An 8480-nucleotide genomic window follows, 5' to 3' on the forward strand; every position below is an offset into this window, starting at 1 on the left:
ACAGCACATACACACAGATGGCAGCACATTTCCACCCAGTGATACAGAGGGAAGAAGATCTGATTCTATATTACATCCATAGTAACTGCTTTTATTTCTTCCAATTTCAAAGCTGAATAATAAATACAGGGCAGTCTCCCAGGAATTCACCATTGTACCACCTTACAGATCATACGGACAAAGTCACATTAAAGCAGGATTAGAAAAAGTGAATTTAACGTTCTGTAACACTGCTCTAAATACACAGCAGGGGCTTTATCTGCCATTTAAACAATTCCATTCAATCCAAAATGGCCGTATTATTATTTCTAAACTGACTCTAGTTCCTACTGACACTCATGTCACACGAAAGAAAAGTCCATGGACTGCTACTCCCTCACCTCTTTGTATTTCATTTTATGAAGTGGAATCCTAATACTTTCATGTATGGGGGTCACATTGTCTATTTTAGGGGCCTAACGTTAGTCATAACGTTGGTTTAAAGGTTTCATGATCTCCTTTCCTCTAATTACAATCTCATGCATAGACAGCTCCCTGGCCAGCCATTGCTCTGCATGTTTGCAGCTCAACACTTTCCTGCAAAAGAAATTGATTCATTACATTAATACAGGGGAACGATTATAGGGCCAAACTGATGTGAACAATAAATGGGATTACAGGTGTGAACAATGCAGGGGCCACTTGATCTCAGTTCCGCTACATTTTGAAGCTTACACAAATGTAAGCAATCAAAGCAGCCAGACTTTAAAGGAGAACTAAACCCTAAAAATGAATATAGTTGAAAATACCACATTTTACATACTTAATTTATTGCATCAGCCTAAAGTTTCAGCTTCTCAATAGTAACAATGATCAGGGGTGTAACTATAGAGGAAGCAGACCCTGCGGCTGCAGGGGGGCCCAGGAGGTATAGGGGCCCCATGAGGCCCTAATTCATGTACAATTTCAATAAATATTGGAGAAACAAGTCAACCTCTAAATATTTTGGGGGCCTGAAAAATAATTTGCTGTGGGGACCAGTAATATCTAGTTACATCACTGACAATGATCCAGGACTTGACACTTGTCACAGGGGGTGACCATCTTGGAAAGTGTCTGTGACACTCACATACTGAGCAGCTGTTGAGAAGCAAAGCTTAGGGGTCATCACAAATTACCAAGCAGAAAATATGGTTTGTCTGCAATATAAGCTGATGCAACATGGCTGATTATTAAATTCTGGTGCTAATTGTACTGGTTTCTGTGCTGCCATGTAGTAATTATCTGTATAACTAAACTAATCAGCCTTATATTGTGACATTTCTATTATATATATATATATATATATATATATATATATATATATATATATATATATATATATATATATATATATATATAGACAAATACAAGAGTCCTCTGCACTCAACCCATTATCAATATATTTAAGACAGCGACATTTTGTGCATACTGCTACTGAAAAATGCCTTACCCTTTAAACAGATATGGGATGACTTTGACGTAGTTGGCCAGCTTAAATATATTGCAATATATGGACAAACAATCCCTGTTTTGTCGCTGTCTTAAATATATTGATAATGGGTTGAGTGCAGAGGACTCTTGTATTTGTCTATATGTATTTTGTGGTCACACCCTCATTGCACCCCCGCCTAATGATTTTAAAAACTAGTGGTGAGCACAACTTTCCCTTGTTTGTTATAGTTCTACAAGAGCAGTGACCAGCTCTATGTTGTAGCTCCCACCCTTCCCAGCTATAGTCAGGTGATCCCACTTGTGTCTAATAAAAGGGCAGCCAAGTTTGGGAGTTTTACTTTGAAAGCAGCTAGTAAGTTGCAGGTAAAACGTATTCGTCCCTTTTATAAAATGTATAATTAAACCATAGAATTCTTAATGAATCAGATGAAAATTAAGCGTAGGACTGGCCAGATATGGGATGACTTTGACGTAGTTAGCCATCTTAAATATATTGCAATATATGGACAAACAATCCCTGTTTTGTTTAAAGGGTAAGGCATTTTTCAGTAGCAGTATGCACAAAATGTCGCCGTCTTAAATATATTGATAATGGGTTGAGTGCAGAGGAATCTTGTATTTGTCTATATGTATTTTGTGGTCACACCCTCATTGCACCCCCGCCTAATGATTTTAAAAACTAGTGGTGAGCACAACTTTCCCCTGTTTGTTATATATATATATATATATAATTCAATGTGAGACACCTGCACTCTATCCTCTGTAGTTCCTTGCCGGGTGCTCGGTCAAAAGGATATGTATCAATTGAAGATGGACCAGCACTCCGTTTTCTTTATCAAAAGTGTTTATTCAATACACTGTGCATCCAACGTTTCGGCCCGCATTGGGGCCTTTATCAAGGATAAATCCTTGATAAAGGCCCCAATGCGGGCCGAAACGTTGGATGCACAGTGTATTGAATAAACACTTTTGATAAAGAAAACGGAGTGCTGGTCCATCTTCAATTGATATATATATATATATATATATATATAGTATATTGTGAGGTGTTCCCTAAGCTCAGTAAGTGACATCAGCACAGAACATGTGCATTGAATCAGCAGAAAATAAGATGGGGAGCTACTGGGGCATCTGGGAGACACAGATCTTTAGTATTATAGGGCTGTGGTTGTCTTGGGCTGGTACAGAAGCCCCAAACATAATGTACAACATTTAGGCTTTAGTTCTCCTTTAATGGAAGGCCACACAAAGGGGGACTGCCTGGCAGCAGGGCCGCTCCGGCCATAAGGCAAACTGAGAACCTTGCCTCAGATGGCAGCGAGCGGGCAGTTTCAAGGGGTTGCAAAAAGCTGCCTGTAACTTTAAAGGAACAGTTCAGTACAAAAATAAAAACTGGGTAAATAGATAGGCTGTGCAAAATAAAAAAGTTAGTTAGCCAAAAATGTAATGTATAAAGGCTGGAGTGACTGGATGTCTAATATAACAGAACACTACTTCCTGCTTTTCAGCTCTCTAACTCTGAGTTAGTCAGCGACTTGAAGGGGGGCCACATGGGACATTTCTGTTCAGTGAGTTTGCAATTGATCCTCAGCATTCAGCTCTGATTCAAAAGCAACAGATATGACCCATGTGCCCCCCCTCAAGTCTCTGATTGGTTACTGCTTGTTCACCAGGGTAATTAGTCAGTGGGAGCCAGGGCCAGAACTAGGGGTAGGCAGAGTAGGCACGTGCCTAAGGCGGAAAGCTCGGGGCGCAGTGCACATGCTTTCTCTGCCTGCTACCCCATGTCTGGTCCTCTCTCTATGAGCGTCTACTCGAGCATACACACCTGCGTTTATTCGCACATGCGCCCGAGAATCCCAGCCTTTATACATTACATTTTTGGCTAACTAACTATATTAGAAACATTTTTCATTTTGCACAGCCTATCTATTTACCCAGTTTTTATTTTTATACTGAACCATTACCAATTTCTAGGTTTTAACCCAATAAAATCATCTCAGCTAGTGTAGAGAAAGCTGTCTTGCTCATTATACTAGTGATGAGGCCCCTTTTGACCCGCTCCAACACTGATGTTTTAAGTGCGGAGCAGGAGAGGGGGTGGCATCGGGGCTGCTGCCCAGGATCGCCCCTGCATGGTGGAAGCACTGTGCTGTAACATATGAAGGAAGCATCCCTCAGACATGGCAAACCATTTATTTTAATAGGCTGGGAGAAAACTGTAAAGCTCTGCACTTGAAGGACAATTATAAGATCTGTTACTAATGGCAACAGTTTAACTGCGCTCTCAATAGCTGTCGGTTACAGGATCTGCCCAATTACTAGGCATAGAATTTGAAGGAACTGCTCTGACATGAACTCGAGGGATGATTTTCATTTCTTTTCCGTTTTCCTTGTTTTTGTGGCGAGTTGTTTTCCTGTCAATTCTATTTTTAAATGATACAGAATAAATTCTGTCATTGTGTCACAAGGGCTGGTTTGCTTTTTTTGTCCTACTAATGTTCCAAAAACAACCAGCCCAAAACCACAGCGTCTAGGCTTGTTCTCTGAAAAAAAGATACAAAGCTTGTTTCTGAAGAAACTCTCTGCCGCTTTTTATACACGATTAGCTCTGTATTATATGAACAATTTAATGTTTCAGAGAGTACAGCTAAAATAAATGCTCGAGGATGGATCTTGTTGTATAAATACATTCAAATCAATGCAAATCACAGAAGCGTGAGTCTAATATCGAAAGCATATTTTATACAGTGCCCTGCTAAAGTAGGGGGCTATGTAATAAAAGGCACTAAGTTTGCCCAGGAGCAGTAACCCATAGCAGCCAATCAGCTGATAGAATTTACCTCTCACCTGTATTGGTTGCTATGGGTTACTGCTCCTGGGCAAACTTAGTTCCTTTTATTACATATGGTAGTTGGACTCTTGGCCAACTCTTTCATTTACTGAATAACAAATCCACTACTGAAATTGTGGTCTCAGTGGCATTTTTATAGGAAAGCAGTTAAACGTAGTTGTGTTTTTTTTTTTAAAGCAACATTGTTTTATGGTATAACAGCTTACAGGAAAACGAAACCCTCCCCTTTGCTATATCAGTGGCAAGCCAATATTTAATTTAAAACTTTCGAAAAATTGTCCCAAAACATGCTTGTAGATAAAAGATATAAATGTATTCCATGTTATAAAAAATCAAACATTCCCCCTATGGCGCCTAACGCGTTTCATGCTTACCTAGCACTTAAGGTGGCCATAGACGCACAGATAATATCGTACAAAACGAATTTTCGTACAATATTTGTTGCGTGTATGGTGGAAAAAGAGCCGACTGATATCGGCAGAAGACTTGGATGTCGGTCGGCTCGTCGATCGGGCTGGACGGAAAATTTTGATCGGAGGCCTTTGAAGGGACCCAAACATCGGCCTTGTTAGTGCTGAATCGTCAGATACAGGTAGAATTCTATTGTTTCTTCCCGTATATCTACCGATTCAGCTCTACACGTGTGTATTGAAACGAACCATCTTTCTTGGAAAGATCTTTTCCAAGAAAGATCGTAATTGTTCCGTCTATGGCCACCTTTAGTCATAGGCAATTTAATTTAGCCCACGTCTACTCGTCTTGAATTGCAGTAACCGACAACCCAAGGAGAAAACCTCTCAAGACCCGCATGCTCTGATTCTGGTCTATATGAAGTGACGCAGTCAATATGGTGGAGCCTATTTTAATAGCACAATGGTAAAGTATTTGATATGGGCTCTGCAAAACTTTCCTTTCAAACATTCGCCTTGTTTAGCTCAAGAAATAACTAAAACCTGCATGTTTCCTAATTTAAAAAAAATCAGACACCAAAGTATATTCAGAACAAACCCTATTTATTGAGGTAATGTTGAAAAAAAGGGGGTATACTGTCCCCTTCAGTAGTCATTTTGGCCTACTCTTTTATGTTTTGCATTGAGCTATTCAGGCTAATTAGATGATGCTTTTGCACCTCTCTTTCAAATAATGGTAAAGGCTCTCACTGGATTCAGATTAGGATTTTAATGGGGCTGTTATTAAATGTCCACCCTGCGTTATTTTTGTATTATGTCTGGGGCCCGTCTTGCTGAAAGGTAAAATATCTTTCAAGATCCACTTTCTAAGCAGACTGAAATTGTTTACTTATTCAAATGGTATAAAACGGTAAATACAAATAAATAAAGAGAATACAAATGAGCATTTGAAGAAATAACGGCAGTATTATGAACATGGCGAGCTACTATAAGCAGCATCTCACTAGCTAGATGCGCAATAATCCTTTTTAATCTAACAAGGAAAGGGTAACAGTATCATTTCCTAGTCAAGCAATTAATGATATAGAATTAAAGAAAATTTCGAGGAAATGCCTTCAATGGGGTAATATAGGAAGCCTCAAGACTGTAAAAGTCTGCAGATTAAGGGATATTATCACGGGAAAACATGTTTGCTTTCAAAACGCATGCGTTAATAGTGCTGCTCCAGCAGAATTCTGCACTGAAATCTGTTTTTCAAAAGAGCAAACAGATTTTTTTTATATTTGATTTTCAAATCTTAGATGGGACTAGACATGTTGTTCATTTCGCAAGTGACCTCAGTCATGTGACTTGTGCTCTGATAAACTTCAGTCACATTTTCCTGCTGTACTCCAAGTCCCACTCCTTCAGTTACATTGAGTAAGAGAAACAACAGCCTGCCAGAAAGAAGTTCCATCATGAAGTGCTGTCTCTTTCTGAAAGCACATGACCAGGCAAAATGACCTGAGATGGCTGCCTACACACCAATATTATACAACAAAAAAAATACACTTGTTGGTTTAGGAATGAAATTGTATATGGTAGAGTGAATTATTTTCAGCGTAAACAGTGTAACTTAGAATTAAAAACTACACCATAAAAATCATGACAGAATCCCTTTACCTGCCAATACTGGCTTCACTTCCTTATACTCTCAATTCCTGTTACACTGACTTCCTGTCACATGCAACAGCTGAGCTAGCTAATACAGGTTGGGAACACAAAACAGGTAAACTATAAATGGCTGTGCCAGAACATTACTCACTATCCATTCTAGGGATGCACCGAATCCAGGATTCGGCCTTTTTCAGCACGATTCGGATTCAGTCGAATCCTTGTGACTGGCTGAATCTGTATTTGCATATGTAAATTAGGGGCGGGTAGGGAAATCACAAGACTTTTAGTCACAAAAGAAGATTTTTTTCCACTTTTTCCTTTCCTGCCCCTAATTTGCATATGCAAATTAGGGTTTAGTATTCGGCCGAATCTTTCACCAAGGATCCGGGGATTCGGCCGAATCCCAAATAGTGGATTCGTTGCATACCTAATCCATTTTAACAAGATGCCCAGGCTCTGCCACTGAAATGCAGAGTCACAGTATGGTGCTATATGTCATTAAATGCCATTTTTGGGGTGTTTGTGTGCTGGTAAAATTTTTTTTACCATTAACGCATTTCTTCCATTGCAGCTGTGTCACTTTGCCAAGCACAGACCTTGCAAATTTAAAGACAAAGTGACTAATTCAGTCCAAATCAATTTCTCTAAAAACATTAAAATGTATTATTCCAAATTAAAAACCGCAAGAAATCAGTACAGTATATATAGCAGGTAAAGTGCCCACCCTAAATACCTTTCAAGAAGAACTAGCAACAAATGTACATTATGTTTTGTGCTTCTGTACCAGTCCAAGGCAACCACAGCCCTTTAGCAGTTAAGATCTGTGTCTCCAAAGATGCCCCAGTAGCTCCCCATCTTCTTTTCTGCTGATTCACTGAACATGTTCTGTGCTGCTGTCACTTACTGAGCTTAAGGACTGACTCACAAAATATTTTATGTATAGAATAGAAATGTCACAATATAAGGCTCATTAGTAAATAATTCAGATTGTTGGTTCATGTCAGCACAGAAACCAGTGCAACTAGCATCAGAATTTAATAATCAGCCTTGTAATATCAGCTTATATTACAGGCCAACCTCGTTTTCTGTTTGATAATTTGCAATGACCCCTAAGCTTAGCTTCTCAACAGCTAACCTATGTATTTACACTAAATTCTGCAGAAATAGTTTACGAATGCATCCACAAGTGTAGCCGCACTAAAGGGTTATTGTCACCATTCATTAAAGGAAATTACGTCCAAACCCACTCCATAACTTTCTTTACAGTTGCTCCGGGCTTGGAATTACAAGTTGCGTTATGTGGTTGCTGAGGCTTAATTTATTTGTTAGAAACCAGGCAGCAGATATCAGAATGGGAGATGCCTAGTAGAGGAAACTGAAACGAGACATGAGCAGTAAACCCTAACGAACAAGGAAAGGCATATTGTTTCAATATTCCCAGCACACATTAATTAAAAAAGAAAAGCATAAGCTGAAGTGTATGGTGTCCAGAAGCCATTGGAGTTCCACATAAAGTATGTTCCTATTACATTAGTGAGACTATTAAAAAGAAACCACACACTACTTATTTTAAGAATGTGCACCTCTTTAAAGCATAAAGCAGATGTGTCAATCTCCCCAAATTGTAATTTTGGCCACACCAGAGCACTCCACTGTTCCACTGCCAACAGGGACATAAATACACCGCCTAAACATACAGGCAGAGACGGAACTAGGCCCCGCCCCCACCCTCTTCCGTCCGGCGATGCAGCCGCTGCAGTGGGTGCGTGACTGCCGGGGGGCCCTGCGGGGTTGCAGGCCCTGGCCCAATTGCACCCCCTGTTCCCCTGGTAGTTACGCCACTGCATAAAAGAATACCATATAAAGCTTAAAGGAGAACTAAAGTTAATAAAGAGGTAGATGTATGGACTACTCACCGTTCCGGTCCTCTTCAGCAAGACGGCGGCGCCCAGGGCTCCCACATGGCACGTTCTGACTGCAGTGCATCAAAATGGACATGTCATGGCGCCAGCGCGTCAACACGCTGTGTCACCACGCTTGTGTTGGCGCCAAATTGGCCTATATAAGACGCCAGAACGTTAAAGACC

This window comes from Xenopus laevis, chromosome 4S (assembly GCF_017654675.1).
Source record: "Xenopus laevis strain J_2021 chromosome 4S, Xenopus_laevis_v10.1, whole genome shotgun sequence".
NCBI lineage: Eukaryota > Metazoa > Chordata > Amphibia > Anura > Pipidae > Xenopus > Xenopus laevis.